The sequence below is a fragment of the Chiloscyllium punctatum genome, chromosome 49, assembly GCF_047496795.1.
Source record: "Chiloscyllium punctatum isolate Juve2018m chromosome 49, sChiPun1.3, whole genome shotgun sequence".
In the NCBI taxonomy this organism is placed as follows: domain Eukaryota; kingdom Metazoa; phylum Chordata; class Chondrichthyes; order Orectolobiformes; family Hemiscylliidae; genus Chiloscyllium; species Chiloscyllium punctatum.
In genome coordinates, this window is record NC_092787.1 from 44,957,381 (window position 1) to 44,982,188 (window position 24,808).

General features: G+C 42.4%; 1 long non-coding RNA gene across 1 annotated transcript in view; it reads right to left on the minus strand.

Annotated features, from left to right (window-relative positions):
• Window positions 1-660: 660 nt before the first annotated feature.
• The window catches only part of LOC140469424 (uncharacterized), a 29,224-nt gene continuing 5,076 nt past the window's right edge, over window positions 661-24,808 (minus strand). Inside the window, exon 3 of the long non-coding RNA XR_011956102.1 lies at window positions 661-1,094. This is a non-coding gene — a long non-coding RNA (uncharacterized lncRNA). The remainder of the gene's footprint in view (window positions 1,095-24,808) is intronic.

A 24,808-nucleotide genomic window follows, 5' to 3' on the forward strand; every position in this document is an offset into this window, starting at 1 on the left:
TATATTACCAGGCCTGTCACATTGCCTAACATTCTGCCCTACTGTCTTTCAAATGAGCTGTTAAACTGAGGCCACACCTGCTTTCCTGATTAATATAAAAAACCTGAAGGCACTGTTTTAAAGAAACAAAAATCAGTTCTTCCTTGTGGCTTGCATTATTTATTGCTCAGGTAATGGCACTAAATGAAAACTTTTAAAATTATTGTCACACTGTGGAGTCCTTGCTGTAATCACATCAGAGGAGATTGCGCAATTAGTTATGGGTCCAGATGAGATACCCCAACTTGTTATGCTTCTTAGTGAGGAAGGTGTACTGACTGCCCTTGGTTACTTATCCATCCCTCGGTCGGCTGCGATTCTGTTGTTCTGCTTCCTTTCACAGTGACCAAATTAGAGCATTCATATTGAGCAAGAGAGAGAGCCTTACCTTTTGTTTTAGATTAGATTAGATTATATTCCCTCTTTTTATCTAATCTAATCTTAGAGCAAGGGTATTTAAAATGGCTGTTCTCAAAAATGTGATCCGTATAGTACTCAGTCCCCACACTAGGACATCCAGCCAAAAATACACACATCCTTGTGTTCCAACCATATTTTAATCCCTATTTATTTATAATTACTGAAGTGTAAAACAGACACATCTGCAAGAGGTGACTTTCTGCTCAGAGGGGAGGGATAATCAGCTCCCTCCCTATCTTATTGTTGAAACTTGTCCTATTTGAAGTTTCCCTGACACATTAAGAGGTACAAAACTCTATGGGCTTCACACAGAACTTTGCCAGGTGATTGCTGAGTTTATACCGATGGGGTTTTTTTTCTGCAGCAGCCCCCTTTAAAAAAATAACACATTTTGAAATTAAAAAGTTTTTAAAAGTCTGTATTTCAGGGGATTTAATCTGTTGTTGTAACGCTGTCCATAAAGTAGGAGGTTAGGCTGTAAGGGCGGAGGCAAATGAAAGCTCAGTCTGTTCCTCCTGTTCTGGGATTGGTTGACAGGTAAGCAGCCTGACCAGATCTGAGCATCTTTTGTTGCAAAAATAACCTGGACATAGGACAAGTCTTCTTCAGCCTTATCGACCACAGCAGACCACGATCTGTTGAATGTAAGATGAAAACATTTCTTTATTCAGGTTAGATGGCTTGCTCTGGACACACAGCTGTGGGAAAAAAAAATGAGTGGCTTTGTGCAAATAGACATAAAGTACCCTAACTAACTACCCATTGAACAAACTGAGCAATCAACTCATTTCACTTTCACGTTTGCTTTCCAGATAAGTACCCAGCCTCTCTATTCCACAGCAAGTGAAATTAAAGCAATGACAATGAGCATTAAAAACCATTTTAAAAAATGGACCTCTCGTCAGAAATTGTTGAAGGCTGATCAGAAATGCTGGCGATTAAATGGACATTGAGTCCGGTCATGTATTTTAAATTTGGTGTCACTTGGTCATCACATATAGTCAGATTGCCTGCCGGTTTTAATGCTGCACTGACATGCTGGAGGTCGTACTCTTTTATTTTGCAGCTTAGGGGGAATTGTCACCGATGCTTCTCTGCTTCCCTCACGTACTCACTGTGTGTGTGTCTTTGCTATGATGTGGAAAAGCCAATGTTGGACTGGGGTGGACAAAGTTAAAGATCACACAACACCAGGTTATAGTCCAACAGGTTTATTTGGAAGCACTAGCTTTCGAAGCACTGCTCCTTCGTCAGGTAGCTAGTGGGGCAGGATCATAGGACACAGAATTTATCAGCAAAAGATCATAATGTTGTACAACTGATACAATATATTGAACAAACCTAGATTGCTGTTCTATAACTTGGTGTTGTGTGATTTTTAACATTATGCAGTGACAGTTCAAGCTGTAAATGATATGTCAGATGGATGAGCTAATTGACTTCATTTCTTTCATTCCTAAATACAATAAACATCAAGGACGAGGTATGATTCCCTTTCATTCACTGTAGTTGCTGTTGTGTGCCAAATGCTTCATATCTACACACCTGGTACATTGTTTGCCCAACAGCCTACATTCGTGACAGAGAGATAAATACTGAACTGTCCAGTATGACAGAAAGGTACTGCAGCTGGATAAATATCGTGTAGCAGCAGCTCTGTTACTATTATCAAGTTTTTATTATTTGTTTTGCATTGTGCTGTAGTCTGATGGCAGGGATCCCAATTATTAGAGAGCTGAAAATGCCTGGGATGTTGTGTAACAGTCACATGATGCTACTCATGCCCAGCCAAATAAACTACACCCTCTCACACCCATTGCAGGTCCCACGCAAATCTATTGCTACCTTTCTATGGAAACTCCGAGTGAGATCACTAGTCTGGGTGCCAAATTCTGCTGACAAGAGATATTTTATGATTTAAATACTTGACTAAATGTCAGAGAAGTTTTAGCAGAGGCCCTGACCTCAATTTTTCAATCCACATTTGTTTACTTTGTATGAAAGGTTTACAGCTTGAGTTGTAAGTCAGGGTCTCCTGAACTAGGTCTAATTGTTTGAAGTTGGAAAGCAACACAACACCAGGTTATAGTCCAACAGGTTGATTTGGAAGCACTAGCTTTTGGAGCACTGCTCCTTCATCAGGTGTTGTGCGATATCTAGCTTTGTCCACCCCAGTCCAACACCATAACTGTTTGAAGGAATTGGAGATCAAATTTCCCAATGATATCACTGCAGTTGTCCTATGATCTTTTTCTCTCTGTGGAGATCAACTGACTCTGGATAGTTTGAGAATATCTGTGTGATGGTATAGAAATGATCCCAACTATCTAAGGCAGCTTGATGGATTAGTTATCATGTTCTTCATTTTTGTGTGTTCATATCTTTTAGGTGACCCATTAATACCTACGTTCAGGAAAGGAGAAAAGGATTAATCAGTTACTTGTGAATCGGAGAAGGGGAAGCCATCTGGCCGTTGTCATTCAACATTACCCTGGCTGATCATCCAACTCAGTGTCCTGAACAGTACCCTGTTCTAGCTTTCTCCCTATCCACTTTGACCCTTTTAACCCTAAGAACTGTACCTAACTCCTTTGTGAGAGCATTACAGCTTTCTGTGACAGAGAATTTCACAGGCTCACCAGTCTCTGGGCAAAGAAATTTCTCTTAATCTCACTCCAAAATGGCCTACCCTGTATCCTTAAGCTGTACCCCCTGGTGCTGGACTCTTATTGATCGGTAACATCCTGTCAGAATTAATCTAATGCTGTTGGAATATTGGATTTGCTGCAATATTGTAAAATAAGTTGCAGTCAATTTCAATGCAGACAAATATTGAAAGAGACGTAAAACTGCTGTGCAATAGTATAAAACAAATAGACACCTTATACTACATTATTGAGAATACATTCAGTGAGTTTTCTCACACAAAATAAACCGAAATTGATTGAAAAATTGAGGTCATGGTCTCTGCTAAACTTCTCTGAATTTTTTTAAGTACTTAAAGCATAAAATGTCTCTTGTGTTGATAAGGATAGTGCACATAAATTTTCTAAAGGTAAGTCATGCTTGGTAAATTCATGAGTATTTCTTGAAGATGTGACAGTCTCAGCATTTATGACACCAACTGAATTTATGCATTCTCTGATATATTAACCAAGCCACAGTAAGTATCATGCATTAGGTCTCTGGAGCACTTTAGAGAGGAACTGGTGAACTAATCACTGTAAGGTCGCAGAGAGGTAAGCACATGGAGTCTTATGGTGATGATAGATTTCCCAGGATATGGGGTGGTAAATGAACCCATATAAAATCACCTCAACAGGAAAGGCTTGCACTGCCTCAAGGTACACAGGGTATGTGTGTGACAATGAGGTCTAGGAAGAAAGGATTGGAGGCTAAAATCTTTCAGGTCATGGCTAATTTGTTTCTGAACTCAATCTCCCACTTATACAGTTGTAGAGATGTACAGCATGGAAACAGAATCTTCAATCTAACTCTGCCGTGCTGGCCAGATATCCTAAATCAATCTAGTCCCTTTGCCAGCACTTGGCCCATATCCCTCTAAACCCTACCTATTCACATCCAGATGCCTTTTAAATGCTGTAATTTAAATGTCAAGCACTACCCTTTGCATGAAAAAGTTGCCCCTTAGGTCCCTTTTATATCTTTACCCTTTCACGCTAAACCTTTGCCCTCTAATTCTGGACTCCCCCACCCCAGGGGAAAGACTTTGCCTATTTACCCTATCCATGTCCCTCATGATTTTATAAACCTCTATAAGGTCACTCCTCAGCCTCCAACACTCCAGGGAAAACAGCCCCAGCCTTTTCAGCCTCTCCCTATAGCTCAAATCCTCCAACCCTGGCAACATCTTTGGAAATCTTTTTTTGAACCCTTTCAAGTTTCACGACATCCTTCCGGAGAGAAGAATTGCACACAATATTCCAAAAGTGGCCTAACCAATGTCCTGTACAACATGGCCTCCCAACTCCGATACTCAACGCTCTCTCCAATAAGGGAAAGCATACCAAACATTTTCTTCACTATCCTATCTACCTGCAACTCCACTTTAAAGGAGCTATGAACCTATACTCCAAGGTCTCTTTGTTCAGCAATACTCCCCAGGACCTTACCATTAAATGTATAAGTCCTGCCTTAATTTGCCTTTCTAAAAAGCAGCACCTCACAATTATCTAAATTAAACTCCATCTGCCACTCCTTGGCTCATTGGTCCATTTGATCAAGATCCAGTTGTATTCTGTGATAACCTACTTCCATGCACCTCCAATTCTGGTGCCATCTGCAAACTTACTAACTATACCTCCTATGTTCATATCCAAATCATTTATATAAATGACAAAAAGCAGAGGACCCAGCACCGATCCTTGTGGCATACCACTGGTCACAGGCCTCCAGTCTGCAAAGCAGCCCTCCAATACCACCCTCTGTCTTTTACCTTTGAGCCAGTTCTATATCCAAGTGGCTAGTTCTCCCTTTATTCCATGTGATCTAAACTTGCTAACCAATCTATCATGAGGAACCTTATTGAACGCCTTACTGAAGTCCATATAGATCACATCCACCACTCTGCCCTCATCAACCCTCTTTGTTGCCACTTCAAAAAACTCAATCAAGTTAGTGAGACATGATTCCCTACACACAAAGCCATGTTGACTATCCCTAAACAGTCCTTGCCTATCTGAATTCATGTAAATCCTGCCCCTCAGGATTCCCTCCAACACGGTGGCACAGTGGTTAGCACTGCTGCCTCACAGCACCAGAGACCCGGGTTCAATTCCCGCCTCAGGCGACTGACTGTGTGGAGTTTGCACGTTCTCCCCGTGTCTGCGTGGGTTTCCTCCGGGTGCTCCGGTTTCCTCCCACAGTCCAAAGATGTGCAGGTCAGGTGAATTGGCCATGCTAAATTGCCCGTAGTGTTAGGTAAGGGGTAGATGTAGGGGTATGGGTGGGTTGCGCTTCGGCGGGGCGGTGTGGACTTGTTGGGCCGAAGGGCTTGTTTCCACACTGTAAGTAATCTAAAAAAAAACTTGACCACCACCGATGTCGGGTTCACCGGTCTCTAGTTCCCTGGCTTTTCTTTACCACCCTTCTTAAGCAGCCAACCTCCAGTCATCCAGCACCTCAGGCTGTGACTATCGATGATCCAAATATCTCAGAAGGGGCCCAGCAATCACTTCCCTAGCTTCCCACAGAATTTGCGCATATACCTGATCAGGTCCTGGGGATTTAACCAGCTTTAAGACATCCAGCACCTCCTCCTCCTCTATAATATGGCCATTCTTAAAGATGTCACCATCTATTTTCCCACGTGACATATTTTCCACGTCCTTTTCCACAGTAAACACTGATACAAAATAATCATTTAGTGTCTCCCCCATCTCCTATGGTTCCACACATAGGCTGCCTTGCTGATCTTTGAGAGGCCCTACTTTCTCCCGAGTTACCCTTTTGTCCTTAATATATTTGTAAAATCCCTTTAGATTCTCCTTAACACTATTTGACAAAGCTATCTCATGTTCCCTTTTTGCTCTCCTGATTTCCCTCTTAAGTATACACCTACTGCCTTTATACTCTTCTGAGGAGTTACTTGATCTCTGCTGTCTATACCAGACATATACTTGCTTCTTTTTCTTCACCAAACCCTCAATTTCTTTCTTCATCCAGCATTCCCTATACCTACCAGCCTTTCCTTTCACCCTGACAGGAATATACTTTCTCTGGATTTTCAATATCTCATTTCTGAACGCTTCCCATTTTCCAGCCGTCCCTTTACCTGTGAACATCTGACCCCAATGAACTTTTGAAAGTTCTTGCCTGATATCATCAAAACTGGCCCTCCTTCAATTTAGAACTTCAACTTTTAGATCCGGTCTATCCTTTTCCATCACTATTTTAAAATGAGTAGAATTATGGTTGCTGGCCTCAAAGTGCTTCCCCATTGAGACCTCAGTCATCTGCCCTGCCTTATTTCCCAAGAGTAGATCAAGTTTTGCACCCTCTCTAGTAGGTACATTCACATGCTGAATCAGAAAATTTTCTTGTACACACTTAACAAATTCCTCTCCATTTAAACCCTTAATACTATGGCAGTCCCAGTCTGTGTTTAGAAAGTTAAAATCCTCTTCTATTACCATGCTATGATTCTTACAGATAACTGAGATCTCCTTACAAATTTGTTTCTAAATTTCCTGCTGACTATTGGGGAGCGTATTGTACAATCGCAATAAGGTGATCATCCCTTTCTTAATTCTCAGTTCCACCTAAGTAATTTCCCTGGACGTATTCCCAGGAACATCCTCCCTAAGGACACCTGTAATGCTATACCTTATCAAAAATGCTACTCCCCTCCTCTCTTGCCTCCCTTTCTGTCCATCCTGTAACATTTGTATCCTAGAACATTAAGCTGCCAGTCCTGTCCATCCCTGAGCCATGTCTCTATAATTGCTATGATATTCTAATCCCATGTACCTAACCATGTCCTGACTTCATCTGCCTTCCCCATTACATCTGAAATAAGTGTGGTTCCTGCCTGCCCTGCCTGTTTGACTTGCTCCTTTTCCCAACTGTACCAGTTTCAGACTGATCTCCTTCCTCACTATCTTCCTGGATCCCTCCCCACCTTACTAGTTTAAATCCTGCCGAGAAGCTCTAGCAAATCTCCCTGCCAGTATATTAGTCCCCTTCCAATTTAGGTGCAATCTGTCTTTCTTGTACAGGTCACTTCTACCCCAGAAGAGATTCCAATGATCCAAAAATGTGAATCCTTCTCCCCTGCACCAGCTCCTCGGCCATGCATCCATCTGCTCTATCCTTTTATTCCTACCCTCACTAGATCATGGTGTGGGGAATAATCCAGATATGAATACCATCAAGAACCTCCTTTTTAAATTCCTGCATAACTTCCTATATTCTCCTTTCAGAATCTCATTCCTTTTTCTTCCTATTGTTCAATAGGTCTTAAATCTTTGCTAGAGAAAAAAAAGGTAATTAATCCTGGCTTTTAACTTTTCAATTTACCCCCAACCACAACAACTTTTTAGAGGAAAAAGGAGTTCTAGATTTCTGATATTCTTTGTGTGAAAAAGTGTTCCCTGACATTCCCCATTAAGAATCTGACCCTAATTTTAATCTTACATCCCTTTCTTTTCCCAAGTTCTATTTGTGAAACTCCCACTGTTTCTGGTCTCAAATACTGGAAATACAATAATGATATAACAGTCTGGGCAGTGGGATGTGGTCAGTGAGGTTCCAAAAACTGTCAATGAAGGCTGTGAGGAAAACAGTAAGCAGTTTAATGCTGCTATTTGTAATCCCATGCAAGTAGAGAGTGGTAGACATGAGCACATAAATTTAAGCAATTAAATTCTGGTGGAAGTGAAACCCTTGAAAGTCTTGGGGATATACATTCAAGTTGATTGGAAGCGGATGGCCAAGTGGACATTACACGGAAAAAAAAATCAAATGTTTATTCACAGATCATTCATCATTTTCAGACTTCCTGTTCACAAGCTGCTGTTGATTTTTATACATCCAATCCTTGGTCAAACGTGCTGTACTTGTGTGTCATCCTGTCCTCAATTTGGCTGATAACATTGGAGGCCAAGTTGCTGTGGCAACGTGCCCCCACTTGCCTCCTCCAGGTGCATTGATCTTGTGTCACTCCCTATGCACTCATGAAAATCAATCCCATTAGTTTCATAATGTTATCGCTCTACTGGATTTCTGCCTAGCTACATTATGTTTTCCATCCACCATTCCTTGTGATGTCATCTTTTATATAATGCTGCATACCCAAAATATTTAACTTCCACCTGTCTACCATTGATAGCAGAAAATGGTTGAGGCCAAAACATTGAATATTTACAAGAAGGGGATAATATAGTTCTTCAGGCTTTAGGGATCAAAGGGTATTGGGAGAAGGAGGAACAGGGTCCTGAGTTAGATGATCAGCCATGATCATATTGAATGGCAGAGCAGGCTCGAAGGGCCGAATGGCCTACCCCAGTTGTTATTTTTTATAATCCTATGTAGCAATCTGTTTATTTTGTTTGTATATCTATTGGTCCATTTCACCCTGAGCATCCTTCAGAAACATCAAAGTGCAAAATAACTGATCTTTTTCATGCCTGTCTTCTTCATGGTCCAACATTTTGAACCAAAAGAGAAAATAGGAAAGATAAATGCTTTAAGCTGAGTTGTTTTCCTGATAGGTTTAACTTTCTCAACATTAGCCAGTGCAGTTATTGCTTGTTTGGCCATCCGATCCTATGTCACATTTATTTCATATTATTCAATTGATCATGCACATTACTGGGCAGGTGGGAAAGGAGGTGACTACTAACAAGTCCTCATTGTTGACTTTCATTTTTTCACTATTCTGTGTTCTCTTTAAACTCTTATCATTTTGTCTTTAACATTTAGGTTCAGGCCTTTGTTTCTTTTCCCCCCAAATTGTTTATTTTATTGCTATGGTGGCTTAGTGGTTAGCACTGCTACCTCATAGCACCAGTGACCTGGGTTCAATTCTAGCCTTGGGTGACTCTTGTATGCTGTATTTGCACGCTCTCCCTGTGTCTGTATGGGTTTCCTCTGGGTGCTCTTGTTTCCTCCCACAGTCCAGAGATGTGCAAGTTAGGTGGATTGGCCATGCTAAATTGCCCGTAATGTCCAGGGATATGTAGGTTAGGTGGATTGGCCACGCTAAATTGCCCGTGGTGTCCAGGGATGTGTAGATTAGGTGGATTGGCCATGGGAAATATAGAGTTACAGGAATAGAGTAGAGAGTTGAGTCTGAGTGGGATGCCCTTCAGAAGGTTGGTGTAGTCTTGCCTGTTTCCATACTGTAGGCATTCTATGGAATTTCTTCAGGTTGTTTCCTTTAACCAGGAATGTCCTCCAAATACTTTAAATTTGTTATCATGTGTTCTCTGACCTTGCCTCCCGCATGCAAAAAATGCCCAGATAAGAAGAATATAGAGGTGTGCGCTGATATCAACCTTAGGCCCCCAGTACCAGTTGCATGGCACAGCCTCTTGTATTGTAAAGCTTGAAAATCTATGAATATGAAGAGATTATATTCGCACTAAATTTGACAATTCGTGATGGAATCCATCTAGTTTCAGAACTAGTTACCATCACCGTGGCAAGACCAATTAAGACCATTGAATTCTGTTGAGTAAGGGAATGGTTAATGCTGAGGATTACATTCAGCTCCATCCAATGTGAATGATATTAAAGAGACTTGGGTGGGGAAGTGCAGAACAACTCTGTCTCAAAGAAGATAGACCCATCAGCTAGGTCCCTTCATAATCATGTTGCAGTACAGACCCTAACAGGACATTTCTGTCTACAAAGAACAGGGTCCTATATATTAATGTATGTGGTATCCAGCACACCCAAGTGAAACACTTGTATAAACACTGCACCTGTTTCAGCTGAGAACTATCTTGCCATTATTTTTAGATTAGATTAGATTCCTTACAGTGTGGAAACAGGCCCTTCGGCCCAACAAGTCCACACCGACCCGCCAAAGCGCACCCACCCAGACCCATTCCCCTACATTTACCCCTGCACCTAACACTACGGGCAATTTAGCGTAGCCAATTCACCTGACCTGCACATTTTTGGATTGTGGGAGGAAACCGAAGCACCCGGAGGAAACCCATGCAGACATGGGAAGAATGTGCAAACTCCACACAGTCAGTCGCCTGAGGCGGGAATTGAACCCGGGTCTCTGGCGCTGTGAGGCAGCAGTGCTAACCACTGTGCCACCCACACCATTTTATTTCTTTGGGCAATGCCCTGATCACTCAGAGTTAACCTGCTTTGTTTAAGATTTACCAAAGACTAATTGTTGACTGTCAGTCAGCATTACTGGTACATTCTCCATGGTAGTCATAGAATCCCTACAGTGTGGAAACAGGCCATTTGGCCCAACAAGTCCACACTGACCCTCTGAAGAGTAGCCCACCCAGACCCATTCCTCTACCCCATTAACTCTACATTCACCCCTAACCTACACATCCCAGAACACTCTGGTAAATTTACCTGACCTGCACATATTTGGATTGTGGGAGGAAATTGGTGCACCTGGAGATAACCCACACAGACACAGGAGAATATGCAAACTCCACACAGACAGTCGCCTGAGGCTGGAACTGAACCCGGGTGCCTGGGGCTATGAGGCAGCAGTGCTAACCACAGAGCCATCATGCTGCCCAATCTGGGCCCATTTGCTGACCAATCAACATTCTCCTCTCATGCAGTGTAACTGTTTTCTCCTTTAATTTATATTCTTGCAAAATATCCTGATGAGTGCAAGATGAAAAGTTTTGACAAAATGCACCTCTTTTCAGAAATACTCAATGTCTTTCACAACAATGTAGTGTGTACCTCAATGCTGTTGTTTGATACAATATGTCATATTTAATGTGATGGAACTTCCTGTAGCATGTGGCAATTGTGACTGAGGGAATGGAGCAGGGCAACTGCCACAATAGTACAGGAGATCCAGGCGCAGGTGGTTACAATGAAGGAGGACATTGTAATGTGGGAATAGTATGCCAGTTGTAAATTTTAAAATATCCCATTCACCACTTCTGTTACTTGGTAAATTTGTGATTATTTTTGTTATTACATCAAAAACCCCATGTTTTTAAATTGATTAATTTGTTGAGAAATTAACTTGATTTTTTTTTGGATGTGCATTACACTGCAATTCATTCTTTTTGACGGCAAGTGGATTTCTGAAATAAGCCACTGTTGGAGAGCTCTCTGTTAATTCTTCTATCAGACTTCTTTCAAACTTTGTTTTACACGTACTCTTCTGAGTTGAGGAAGTATAGGCTAAGTGTTCGCTAACCAGGTGGTCTTAATTTTCTGTTTCAGTTTGCATTTTTCTTGTATCAACCCCTATTTATATTTTATGACATACAGGGATTCTATTGGTGATGGTCTGGTGGTGAGTGGTTAGGAACTTGCAATGGCCGATAAGCTGTCCTTGAGCACTCTTCCTTTCCAGTCCTGTCAGATCAGGTGGGTACGTGCCATATGTCCGTTCTGCTATCAGCAGTGTAGCACCAAGTGATGAAAACTAAAATCCTCTTTACAACCTGATCAAATGTTTATCCTTTCACTTTCCAGATACCAGGGAAATAGGAGAAGGCTGGAGTCAATTTTGCTAAGAAACCACAGGCTTCTGTTTCAGCCTGTACTACAGAGTGTTGCCAAATACAATGTGTCGAGAGCACGCATACACAACGGGTGTGGCCTTGGCACAGAGTATGAGAGAATTATCTGCAGAAGTCCTCAACCCATAACACTCATCAAGTGCACCGTCACTATACATGTGCCCTTGTGGACTGAGGCCCATCATGAGATCGTTGCATTGTTTTAATTCCCAATTTAATTAAATTCTAAAATAGACAAGAGTATGAAAACACAATCTGGGCTTGGCTGGAGCTGTTGAGATTTGATGACAGATGAGTGATGAGAACACAATTTTATCACACTAAGGGATTTACGAGATGAGCTGATATAAGAAAATGTAACATTGCTGAAGGGAATCATAAGAAGCCAGGAATCCTTTCAAATTATATCAGGTAACAAAGACGCAAATGACAATTGTAAGATTGATAAGACCAAAGAGAAAATCTAAATAAGGCAAAGAGAGAATATGAGAAAGTTTGGTGGTTAACTTAAAAGAGAATCCCAAAGTCTTCATAGACATGTAAAATCACAGTTGTTAAAGGAGAGAAGGGTCAGTTGAGAACCTAAAAGGAGATATTGTGGAAATAAAGGGTACATCTAAGGTACTAAATTAGTATTTTCATCTCTCTTCACTGGAGAGCACATTGTTGATCAGGCAGCATTCAAAAAGAAGATAAGGATTGTGCTCCAATCAAAAAGTTACCTGGTGTGATTACGATGCAATTGAGATTATTGACCACAGAATCTTCCAAAATAATAGGACTGATGTCAGAGAATTAATCCAACACAAAGCCTTTGAAGGTACCAGCAGTTGTAAGCGAACAGCACCATTTGCAAGTTCTCACCAAGCCACCCATCAACCTGCTTGGAAACAATATCACTGTAGTTTTTAACCAATCTGGTATATTGCCCAGATAACCACTCTTGCCTCTCTGTCAGATGGTACCAGGAAGGGCTGTGTGAGGTGGTTTACTGCCATCAGCCCGCCTTTGTCTTTATTTGACTTTGACCTCTTTAGTGATTGTGGGTACAGGATACACCACTGTGGAGTATCTACAAAGAGATAGTGTTCTTAGACAACAAGGTGTTATGAATGATAGCAATAAATGCAATTACACTTGGTTGCACATAATCACAAGGACTTTAGGGAGGTAATACAGATACATTTGCTGTCTTTGAAAGCTGGAGCAGTGCACCTTATCTCCACCCAGAGACTGGGTGTGAGATCAATAGAATGGATGGTTCCAATGTATAATGAACAGTAATCTCTTCAGAACCATAATCTTATACAACAATCACCATACCTTCACTGACACTGGGTTATAATCCAGGAACTCTCGTCCTGACAGCAAATCCTTTCAAGTTATGCACACTGTTCACATGTTCCACTTAGACTAATAGCATGGGCACCTTATGTCACTGCCTGGTCTTGGTATCACCTGCTCCTTGGATGCTGCCTGGCCAGCTGTGTTTTTCCAGCACTATGTTTTTCAACTCTGGTACTCCAGCATCTGCAGTCCTCACTTTCTCCTAGTCACCTGCACCTTGTCCTCTTTCTTGTACTGATCCTATTTTCTTGCTGCAGTGCCTGTCATCAGCCATGTTGCTCCTTGTAGGATCTAGAAGGCCCTGGTTACATTCATTACCAACTACCACACTCTCACATGAAAGCCTTAGTGTTGTGATTGGATTAGGTCTGTTTGTGCCTGCGCATGTCCAAAACTCTTCTGAACATTGAATACAGGTATGATCCAATTTGAACCCAGTCATATCCTGTTCTTTGAATACTCTTTCATAGTTACTTTTCATTATTGAACTAACACTTGTCCGAAAAGAGTCCAGCTCTTAAACATTGACAGACATGGGTTAGTCTGTTTTGAAACTCATTGCTGCAGGTTGAAATCTCCTTTTGCTGCTTCAGCAAACCAAAATGACCTAACATACGGCATTCAGATTTGCTGAGTGGGTAAGTTGACACTAATCTGGAGCTTTTCATCCACAGAAGCAAAAGCAGGAGTAATATTCTCTTCTGTTGTGACTGCTATGTTCCCTATTCATTTCTAGCTCTCTGACTTACAAAGTGAATCGAGTCAGAGTCAGTGGGCTGATACCAGGAAAAATTTCTGCTCCTTTATTTAAGAAGACTTTTCTGCTTGCAGAGAAAGCCTGCCTGACAAACTGAACAGCTTGTTGTAATGTAAGGTCTTCCTTACACTGTAAAAGTTCTGATAGAGCTTCATTGTGTAACCCACTAAATTATGGTTCCACGTGGACTCCTCTTTGAAAGTTCTATGTTGATAATTATCTGCATGGTGATATAAATGTTTATTAAAGTAGTTTCCCGTGGTTCCTAATTGTGCTGATTAAAGTTTACCCCAATCATAATGGGGTTTTATCTTAGACTAAAATAAGGGTTGAAAACTTGTTTCCCACCAGTGTATTTGCAATCTCTTCTTCCACATTTTCTCCTTCTACTTCTTCATTTTGTTCTGAGGAAGGCTCAATGGACCCAAACGTTAACCCTGCTTCCTCTCCACAGATGCTACAAGACCTGCTGAGTTTTTCCAACAATTTCTGATTTTGTTTCTTCTTTGATGTCTTGTTGTGTGAGACTGGAATCAGCACTGCCACTGAGCATTTAGGATACACTGAACAGGTCTTTGCCTGACTTTTTACTGAGGCTTAGAGCAGTACAACATCTACTAAGCCATCACCAGTTTATCCAATACATAATCTAGTCAGAGTGCTCTGCCTGTTCTAGAGCATCTGGAGAAGGAGAGTATCTGCCATTATCATGCTTTTACTATGTAGGAAATGGTAATTGAAATGCTACTTCTCTGTTTCCACCTTGTTTTTAGTATTGCGAGATTTTTCACTGTTGTGTAACTATTCTTCTCAGTAAAGACTGCTGACCTGTGGAAATTTATTATTCACTGTAGCGGGTTAATTTTTTTTTTTGTCCTGTTGCTTGTCACGCTCCTTACTGTGGGTATTTTGCAAGTTTTTCTGCGCTTTGTACAAGCTGATACCTCCGAAGTTCAGTACAAGTTTAATATAGTTTCTTTGCTTTTCAATTTTATTCCTCTAATATTTTACACCTTTGGACAAGATTTTAACTCATTCAAAATCCATCCATTTGCACAGCGTTAAAATGAGCTACCGTTTCTCTAGAATGGTGAAAGCTACTTTGTCGCTGTTCAATGTAGAAGCAGTGAGAAGTCACCTCTCATTCCACGTGCGAGTACCTGTCAGTTGTCCCTGGGATTTCTCTACATTGGTACCTCCCTGTGAACATACAGGTCCTGTGCAGCAAGCTTACATTTTCAGAGGCAAGCTAGAGAAACACTTGACTTGGCAAGTGAGGTCCATTTACAGTCCAACTAAATCAGAAGCTGATTTTACACAATGTACCATAAATGAACAAGCTCAGCAGCTCCAGACTTTGCAATACAAACATTTCTTTCATAGTCACCTTCCAAAGATTCCAATTATTACTTTTTTATCTTCACGACTGATCTCCTAAACTTTGCAACTTGAACCTCATCCAAGGATCAGCCCAAGATCCTCTATTTTACAGGCCACCTGCCATTAGGAGTATGCTGAGAGGTGATTGTATTAATATAAGTCTGGAGAAATACAGGACTCCCGACAACACATACAGACAAGATTTTAACCCATTCCAAATCCATCCATTGCATTGGGTTAAAATCAGGTACCATTCTTCTGGAATGGTGGAATCCATTTTGAGAGAGGAAAAGATTGAGATGGAAAGAGAATGAAACTGAATGAGACAGAAACACCAGAGGACAGATAGAAACACAGAGTGACAGGCTGCGATAGAAAAACAGAGAATCAGAGAAGTTGCAATGGAGAAAAGGAAATTAAATATTTGAGAGAGACAGAGAATGAGAGAAGATAATAGAAATGGGGAAACACATTGTGAGAGATCAGTAAAGATTCCCAAGGAGATACATAGTGATTGGGAATAAGGAGTGAAGGGTGAGAGTTTGACAGAAAAAGCATAAGACCATAAAATCTAGGAGCAGAATTAGGCCATTCGGTCTATTGAGTATGGTCTGTCATTTGATTACAGCTAATGTTTCTCAACCCTATTCGCCTGCCTTCTGCCTGTAACCTTTGATCATCTGACTAATCAAGAACCTATCTATCTTTGTCTTAAATGCACTCAATGATTTCTGTAGCAATGAGTTCCACAGATTCACCATGCTCTGGTTGAAGAAATTCCTCTTCACCTCAGTAATAAAGTTCCATTGTCCTTGCAGACCATAGGTCTCATGATGGTTTAACCTCAGGACTACCACACCTCAGGCAACAGGAGAGCTAGAGAAGGAGAGTCCTTCACAGTTACTTCAGCTGATGCAGGACCTGAACCCACACTGTTGGCATCAATCTACACCACAAACCAGTTCACCAATCCCTAACCTTTGAAAAAACACAGAAAGGACTTCTGGTGTAATTTGTGCAAGAACTACAGGAGTGTGAAAGACAATGAGAGAGTGAAAGTTTAGTAGAGAGTCAGTGTGAGAAGAGAAACATATGGCAAGAAAGGGAACTGTTCTGGTCCTCATGCAAATCAAGAAACTTAAAGAACCAAATCTGCCTTGACGCTATCAATCTAGCAGATTCATCATAAACCTATAGTCACAGCACTTTGCATCATATAGTTAGTTCTGGGCAATGAGTTCCTATAAAAATAACTGAACCGTTGCAACTTCTCTCATTCCCTGTTTTTCCTTATCTCTGGTCCCAGATTGGAATTTTATGTTCAGTTTATTCCAGCTGCCTCATAAGCTCTTCTCTCAAAACTGGTCAACTGAACCCTGTAGATGTGCTTCACTGTGGGTCAGGTGAGATTACTTTGTGCACTTTCAAAGGCTGGGCCATTATCTTGTCTGCCTGAAATCTAAAAACAGCCAGATCTGCCTCTTTTCTTCAGGAAGTCACTATGCAAGAATAAGGAGGGTAGATCTGTGGATCAGCCCAGCACTCAGTTCACTTCCTGGCTGCCATTTCACAACTCTGGGCAGCACAGTGGCTCAGTGGTTAGCACAGTTCCCTCACAACATCAGGGACCCACGTTCGATTCCAGCCTTGGGTGACTGTGTGGAGTTTGCACGTTCTCCTATGTCTGCGTGGGTTTCCTCCCACAGTCCAAAAATGTGCAGATTAGGTGAGATTGGCCATACTAAAAATTGCTCTGTATGTCCAGGGCTGTGCAGTTTACATGGATTACAATGGTTAAAAACCCCATGCAGGGTAACAAGAATGGGATGGGATGCTCTTTGGAGGATTGGTGCAGAGTCGATGGGCCTAATGGTTTCTTTCTGTGCTGTCAGGATTCTATGACCTCAGATTCTGCAAATCACATATATGTTTCATCACAGAATAGATCACGTACGAGTTTGAGGAACGAGTTTGAGAGATAGAGAAAGGTGTATGCCTGACAAATTCTGTTGTATATGCAAGCGAGTGAGAGAGAGAGAGAGAGAGAGAGATAAAGAGATCTTGGTATCTTTAATTAGTTGCTTTGATTTGGAAACTGATGCGTGGTCCATGATGTACCCATAGTCTGAGAAGACATAGTCAGCCTTCAACCTACAGTCAGTTTCTGCATACAGCCACTGAAGAAAGTGAAACTTGTAGGTTTGATCCGGTGGAAGTACCAGTTTACGCAGTAATAAAGTGGCTAGTGAAGCATCAAAAAATGCCATTGTTTCACATTTACTTGATGTATTTCATTGTTGCCACCAAAGCGAAAGGTGAAATGTCATTTATTTACATGTTTTGTCAAGCCTGTGTTAAATTCATATACAGGCAGATTTTCCAAGTCTGGCGGTGTTTCCGGGGTTTCAGGTCTGGTGGCGGGGCGGGGTTGGGCCGGAAGGAAGGAATGGAAATGGGAAGGTCGGGTTGAGTCCTGTATGGTGGGTGAGAGGAATGGGTGGTCAGGTCCAGTGGCTGGAATATCAGTGGTGGTGGAAGGGAGCTGGCTCAACCGGGGTTGGGGGGGGGTGCCATCAGGTCCTCAGACGGGGGCTGCTATCACAATTTATGCTCATCTAAATGATCTATCCTGATTATCTGATGAAGGGCTCCTGCCCAAAACGTTGACTTTCCTGCACCTCGGATGCTGCCTGACCTGCTGTGCTTTTCTAGCACCACTCTAATCTTGACTCTGATCTGCAGTCCTCACTTTCGCCTAGATGATCTATACGTCAACTTTAGTCCAATATCTGTAGCTGACACAGCACTTCAACATATATGAGTAAAAGTAAAGTTGCTAGTCCCGGAGGGTAACGCTGTCACTAGAGCGAGAGATGACCAGTGGTGTTTTAACCTGAGGGTCACCATGCCTTAGGTGTTGGACAATGTTGAGAAGGAGAGTCCCACGGTAACCTCAGTCAGTGCGGGAATTGAACTCATGCAGTTGGCAAGAAACTGGATCACAAATTAGCCGTCCAGCCAACTGCTAGGCTGAAGTGTTATAACAGCTGCAAAGCAGCATGATCAAGAGGCCTGAGAGTTTATCTAATGCATTTGACCTAATTGGATAATGACACCTGCAAACAAAATAATTCCAAGCCACCCTAAGTACACAGAGGCAAAATGGTGAAAAGTGACAATTCTCATCAGGAACTTTGTGGGGTGATAGTTGAAATTGCAGGGTTCTCATGCTAATCGGGGGCTCTGATATCAACATGCTAATAATTTGCCAAGTGGAATGCTGCAGGTTTCTTTATATTGATGGATAAATTTAACCTAATTTGATTGATTAAATCATTTACATGTTTTGAAATCTGTACTTCAGAAATCAGAAGCATGAAGTAAAATCAGAAATCAGTGGAAGTAGAAAAGAGGCAGCTAATCTGATCCAAATGGCCTCCTGACAGTTGAGTTTGATTAAAGTGACCCTGTGAGATATTGATGGTGACGTTTGGATTTTGTGAACCACACATCCGACGGTTATGAAGGTAAACATGGTCACTGCCTTAGCATGAGCATCCAATTCAACATTTTCAACTTTCATTCTTCTCATTGTATCTGAAAATCAGAAACTTCACATCAATTCATTCATCGTAATTAACTGTAAATGATTGTACTTGGAAATAATCCATCTGGAACACAGTCCTGAGGAGTGACGTTCTGAAAGTTACCAATCAGACAATTAGAAGTGTCATTTTAAAAGCTGAATCATCCTTTGAGTTCATCACACTGGTGGAGCTGGCTTTACAACCTTCCAATAGCCACCTGATACATGATCTGAAACTCTGTGTTACTTTCCATAATTCAAAAGACTGGGCTGTAAGGACACAAGGAGAACAACGAGCTGGTCTGTTCAGCAAGAATCTTGCTGTATGCTATCCAAGTGACAAAGATGTGTCACTCTACAGAAATGGACTTGCATAATTAATGTATTTAACTTGGTGCATGGCCATAATGGTTTAAAAGTACAAACAAGACAGAAATGCTTCAGGGTCACGCCTAACCATTCCCAAAGGATCTGAGTAACAGGCCTGAGCATCAAAGGTCACATGGTATGCAAGCGTGCATTGGAAATGCCAGAGACTCACTATCCAACAGAGGTAATGGGGACCTGGATCTGTGATTTATTTTCTTAAACTGAGTGTAGTGTGCAAATTTACTTAGGTGTCTATGAAATGTAGTCTTCGATACAACCCATGTTGTACTTGGTCTTGGATTGGGCTTTGCCTTTCATCTAACTCATATATACTTGGCCTGAGAGAAGGCTTACATACTTTGTATCAGGCCCATGTTTGACCTTGGAACAACCTTTACCTTGGATCTAACCCATGCTACACATGTGTGTAAATGGTCAGTAAAACCAATGGACTGGTGTTAGAAGGGTGCAGGCTAGATATAGCAGCTCTTTGCTATTTGTATGCGCAGGTTGAACTAGTTTACCATTAGCAGATGGTAAATCAAAGGAGCCAGAACGGTTGGGGATTGCGAGTGTGTCATTTAGATTAGATATCCTACAGTGTGGAAACAGGCCCTTTGGCCCCATCACCGGCCCTCCAAACAATAACCCACACAGACCCATTTCCCCCAGAATGATGCAAATAACAATACAGGCAATTTAGCATGGCCAATTCACCTGGCTTGCACATCTTTGGACTGAGGGAGGAAACCAGAGCACCCAGAGGATACTTGTACAGACACAGAGAGAATGTGCAAATTCCACACAGACAGTTGCCTATGGCTGGAGTTGAACCTGGGACCCTGCTGCTGTGAGGCAGCAGTGCTAACCATTGAGCCACCGTGCCACCCCTCATCATTTGCACTGAGCTGTTTCATAGGTGATTAGGGTATGCCGGTTTCTTAGCGACAAAACACATTAAAATCGTTGGTGGAAACAAGGGAGCAATACTTAAACCAACTACACACTTCCCCAGTATACCGCTAAGTAAAGGAAATACTGAAGGATCCTGAGGCCGGATGGAGAGGGACTAGGGGAGGGCAATATGGAAGTGTGGTTGAATGTTTGAAAATGAGTCAAATAACTATGTTCTCGCTTATAACATCAAGAAGTATGCAGCTCACTTGCGAAGAATTATAGGGTGTTAGCACAAAAACAAAATGTCACTAACTTTGTACTATTAATTTGCAAAAATGTCAGACCCACTAAATAAACAGTTACAGAGGCTGCTTTTCATTACTGTGTACACTGGTGCTTGCGTATAATATACCTATAGTCGGGATGAAGCAGTGGAATAATTGTTGTGAACTCACTTTCTCTATTTCTTTCAAACTAACACTCAGTACTCATGCACTGGGGCCAGAAAAGTTGTGAGTTCAAGTCCCACTTGAGAGACTTTAAGACATCACCTTGCCTGAAAGTTCAGTGTAATACTGAGGGCTTGCTGCACTGTTAAGTGTACAGCCTTTCAGACCCAAGGTTAAACTGAGGCCCAGTTTGCACTCAAGAAATCCTAGAGTGCTGTCCTCCAAGCAAGGAAATGCTCCTCCCTCCTTTGCCAAAACTTATCCCTCAGACACATCAGATTATGTAATGGTTATCACATGTTCTATGTAGAACCTTGAATTGACTGGTTTGTTTCACATTACAGCAGCAATTATGCTTTAAACACTTTGGAATATCCTAAGGATGAAGCTTCCTTGGCAAAGAATTTTTTTTTTAAAGATTAGATTTCCTATAGTATGTAAACAGGCCCTTCGGCCCAACAAGTACACACTGACCCTCTGAAGAGTAACTCACCCAGGCCCATTCCCCTACATCTCCCACTGACTAATGCACCCAACACTATGGGCAACCTAGCATGGCCAATTCACCTGATGTGCACATCTTTGGACTGTGGGAGGAAACCAGAGCAAACCCACACAGACACGTGGAGAATGTGCAAACTCCACACAGTTGCCCAAGGCAGGAATCAAACCCAGGTCTCTAGCACTATGAGGCACCAGTGCTAACCACTAAGCCACCATGCCACCCTGAATCTGACAGAAGTGGCTTGGAATATGCTACCTACTGGGCGTGTAGCTTTACTGATATGCACACATGCAGCTCACCAGAATCAGAAAGCTTGTATGATTTTATACTGTTCAAACAGAGTAATATTCTTTCTCGACTGCACTAAAATATCAGTCTTGATTTCATGCCCTGAATTAAGACGAGAGTCCACAACCTTCCAACTCATTGTAACAATGCTCCCAACTCAGCCACAGTTCACACCCATAGACAATACCATGCTACAGATTGATTTCCCTGAACTTACTTTTCCCGTTATTTGAGTTCATGCAGAACTGCACTGTCATATTATTCCAGATATTGGATACTTAAGGCTCTGGAAGAAAGAATCGGTTTGTTAGCTTTAGAGACATGCCAGTGAGAGAATCTTCTAGGGGTCTGAGTGATGGGGGCTACAGCAAGATTTGTGGCAGAATCTATCGAGAGGCAAATTGGGGTAACATTTTGCTGTGCAGCACAACAAGATGCCAATTGGACACTTGCAGAGTGTGCCAGCTGCCTATGTGGCAAACGCGTGCATCCATTCAACCAACTTGGCCAGTTGGAAGCTGGTGAGGGCTGGTCCTCAGCCCAGTCAAGGGTGGAGGTGCTGTTGGTCAAGTGGTTCTGGCATCATCAGTCAGGGGCACAGTATACATATATTCCAGGGCTTCATCACAGTCAGTCACTCACATAGGATGCTCAAGGGGGAGATTTTGTCCAGGATAGAATAGGCAGTATGCATTCCCTCAGGGATATCAGCAGTCAGGGGAATCGCATATTGTCAGTCAGGAAGCTGCAAAGATAGTGGACATGTCTGCTCAGTCATTTCTAGGGGCTGCCTGTCAAAGTTGGTCTGAAATCTGAGGTGAATACAGTTCAAGGGTATGAGTGTTGAACTTTCAGAAGGGGCAAGAGGGTGGTGTTGTAAGGGCAGCATGGGAAACACTGCCAGGATGGGCAGGCATCCAGGGCTGAGGCAGAGATATTTGTAGATGTGGGGGCAAGGACATTGATGGGCATATGCAGAACAGCTTCAGAGGGTATGGTTAGGCTATAGGAGGGTGGGTCAGTGATAGGGACTGGGGGACAAATAAAGGAGCAGGATGAGGCATCATTATGGTATAATTCAGGAGGCAGGGAGAACGTGTAGATGAAATTCAGTCTGGTGGATTTCCACATGGGGGTGGAAAGTGCTGTACAAATGGGCTTTTAGATGAGAATATAGAAGGCTTGGTTAATGAGTTTGTAAGTTAGTAAGTCAGTGGATGACACCAGGATTGGTAGTATAGTGTACGTGTTGAAAGGTTATCTAAGATTACAAAGAAATCTTGATCAATTGGGTCAATGGGCTGAAGAATGGCAGATTGAGTTAATTTGTATTAATGCATTTTGATTAAATAAACAAGGACAGGACTTACACAATTATTGGTAGGGCTCTGGATAGTGTTGTAGAACAGAGAGAGACGTAGAGGCTCAGGTCCATCATTCTTTGCATTATACATTGATAGGATGGTTAAGAAGGCAACTTGTTTCATTGCTCAGACCTTTGAGTATAGGATTTGAGACGTTATGTTATGCTGAGGTCATACAGTACTGTGTCCAGTTCTGGTCACCCTGTTATAGGAAAGATATTAAGTTGGACAGGGTTCCGAAGAGATGAGTTATAAGCTGAGGTTGGATAGGCTGGGACCTTTCTCACTGGAGTGTTGAGGGGGTGATGTTATAGAGGTTTATAAAATCATGAGGGTATGCGTAACTGAAAGGTCCATTTCTGTGCTTTATGACTCTAAGATATGATGACTATAAATCTGTGACTGTTGGGGTAGTACTGGGATATAGGAGACTTGGAGACTTTGTAGACCTCTGGTGATCAATTAGGGGTCAATGCTGATGGTCTCCATCGCGAGCTGTGTTCCCATCATCATTTCCCCCTCTCAAGATGCAAACCACTCAAGAAAGTGGCTGGGCCAACACCCATAGTGGGCAGAGTCAGTGTTTAGTTTGAGGATGAAAGCGTTGGGCACCAGGATATTGAAGGAACAGATATACGAAGCAGCTGTTTGGAAAGTCCAGTTACATTTACTTTGTAGTAATTTTATCCTCTATTTCCTTCACAGTTAGAGTGAAGGTACTTCAGGGTCAGATGCTTGTCAAGGGATTTGCACCATGCCATTGGTGCTTGTAAATTGAACAATGAAATTAAAGTTACTGACAATGAAGTTACCAAAGGCTGGCATTAGCTGTTAGTGGACAATTATTCATGCCATCTCCAAGGGGTCTATGGGAGCAGCACACCATCACTCTATCCCCTGCTGTATAAGGGTAATGATGGTCCATACTGAATGCAATGACAGATTGAGAGTTTGATTTGGGTCCAGGGTAGGATGGGTATCAGAGCTCTGCTGGCTCTCTGATCTCGATGATATTGGGGTGATCACAGCCAGTGTGGCCCTTTCACTGAGTCCTGCACAGGCTGAGCCTGAATGTGAATGGAGGATGGAGACATGTCCCTCAATATCCAGATGCAGTGTGTCTCACTGTGTGCCAAAGTGTTCTCAACCTTCCCTTGCAGGCTGTGCTACAGAGAACTCTTCTCAGATTGAATACTCTCTTTCACTTCTTCTGTTCCCAATGGAGGGTCATTTTTAGTGGGAGTCTGACACTTGCTGGGATGTTGGTCCCTGTGACAGTCAACATAAGAAATTGAAGGTGGATGTCGGAGCTACAGGCCCGACAGCGAGCTCCAGGACAGCAGCAGGAGATGAGGAACTCCCAGCTCAGGGAGAAGTTCCTGCTGCAGGACCCCTCAAGATGCATGGGGCATGCTGGAGGGCCCTGATTTATTTACTGAGGATGAGTGAGGTGCAATGCCAATGCAGGTTCCTTATGTCCTGGCACCCAGTGCTGGAATGGGACCTGGGGTCTGCAGGAGTGGGAGACCACCCTCTCCCAGTGACTGTGAAGGTCACTGTGGGGCTGAACTTCTATGGGACTGGCTCCTTCCATGGAACAATGGGTGACATGTGTGGGATCTCTCAGTCAGGCACCCACACATACATCGGGACTATGACTGACTCCATCAGGGCACGGTCACACTGGGTCATCTCACTCCCCCACGATGAGGTCAATGCTGCAGCCTGAGCAGGAGGATTTAGGAACATAGCTCAGTTCTCCCGGGTGCAGGGTGGACTGTATCCATATGGCACTAACAGGTAGTATCATAACACTGTGAAATTCAGCAATGGAATGGAACCCCTTCCGAGTGATGAATGCCAAGGAGGAGGAGGAGGAGGAGGAGAGTGGGAGGAAGAAGCTGTCCTTGTCCATGACAGAGTCCAGCTGCGTGGGTGCTACAAGGCAGACAGAACCTCATGGACACCCACTTTCAATAGAAAAGATTTAGAAGTGGTTAACAATTGTGAACTGTAAAATATTCATCGGTCATGATGTCACATCTGGTTTGCATTATGGGGTGAATTTCTGCCTCTATTAGTTTTGTTTATGATTCCTTTTGCTGCCTCATGTTAAATAAATGCTCATATACTAGATTAGGTTCCGTACAATGCGGAAACAGGCCCTTCGGCTCAACAAGTCCATGCTGACTCTCCG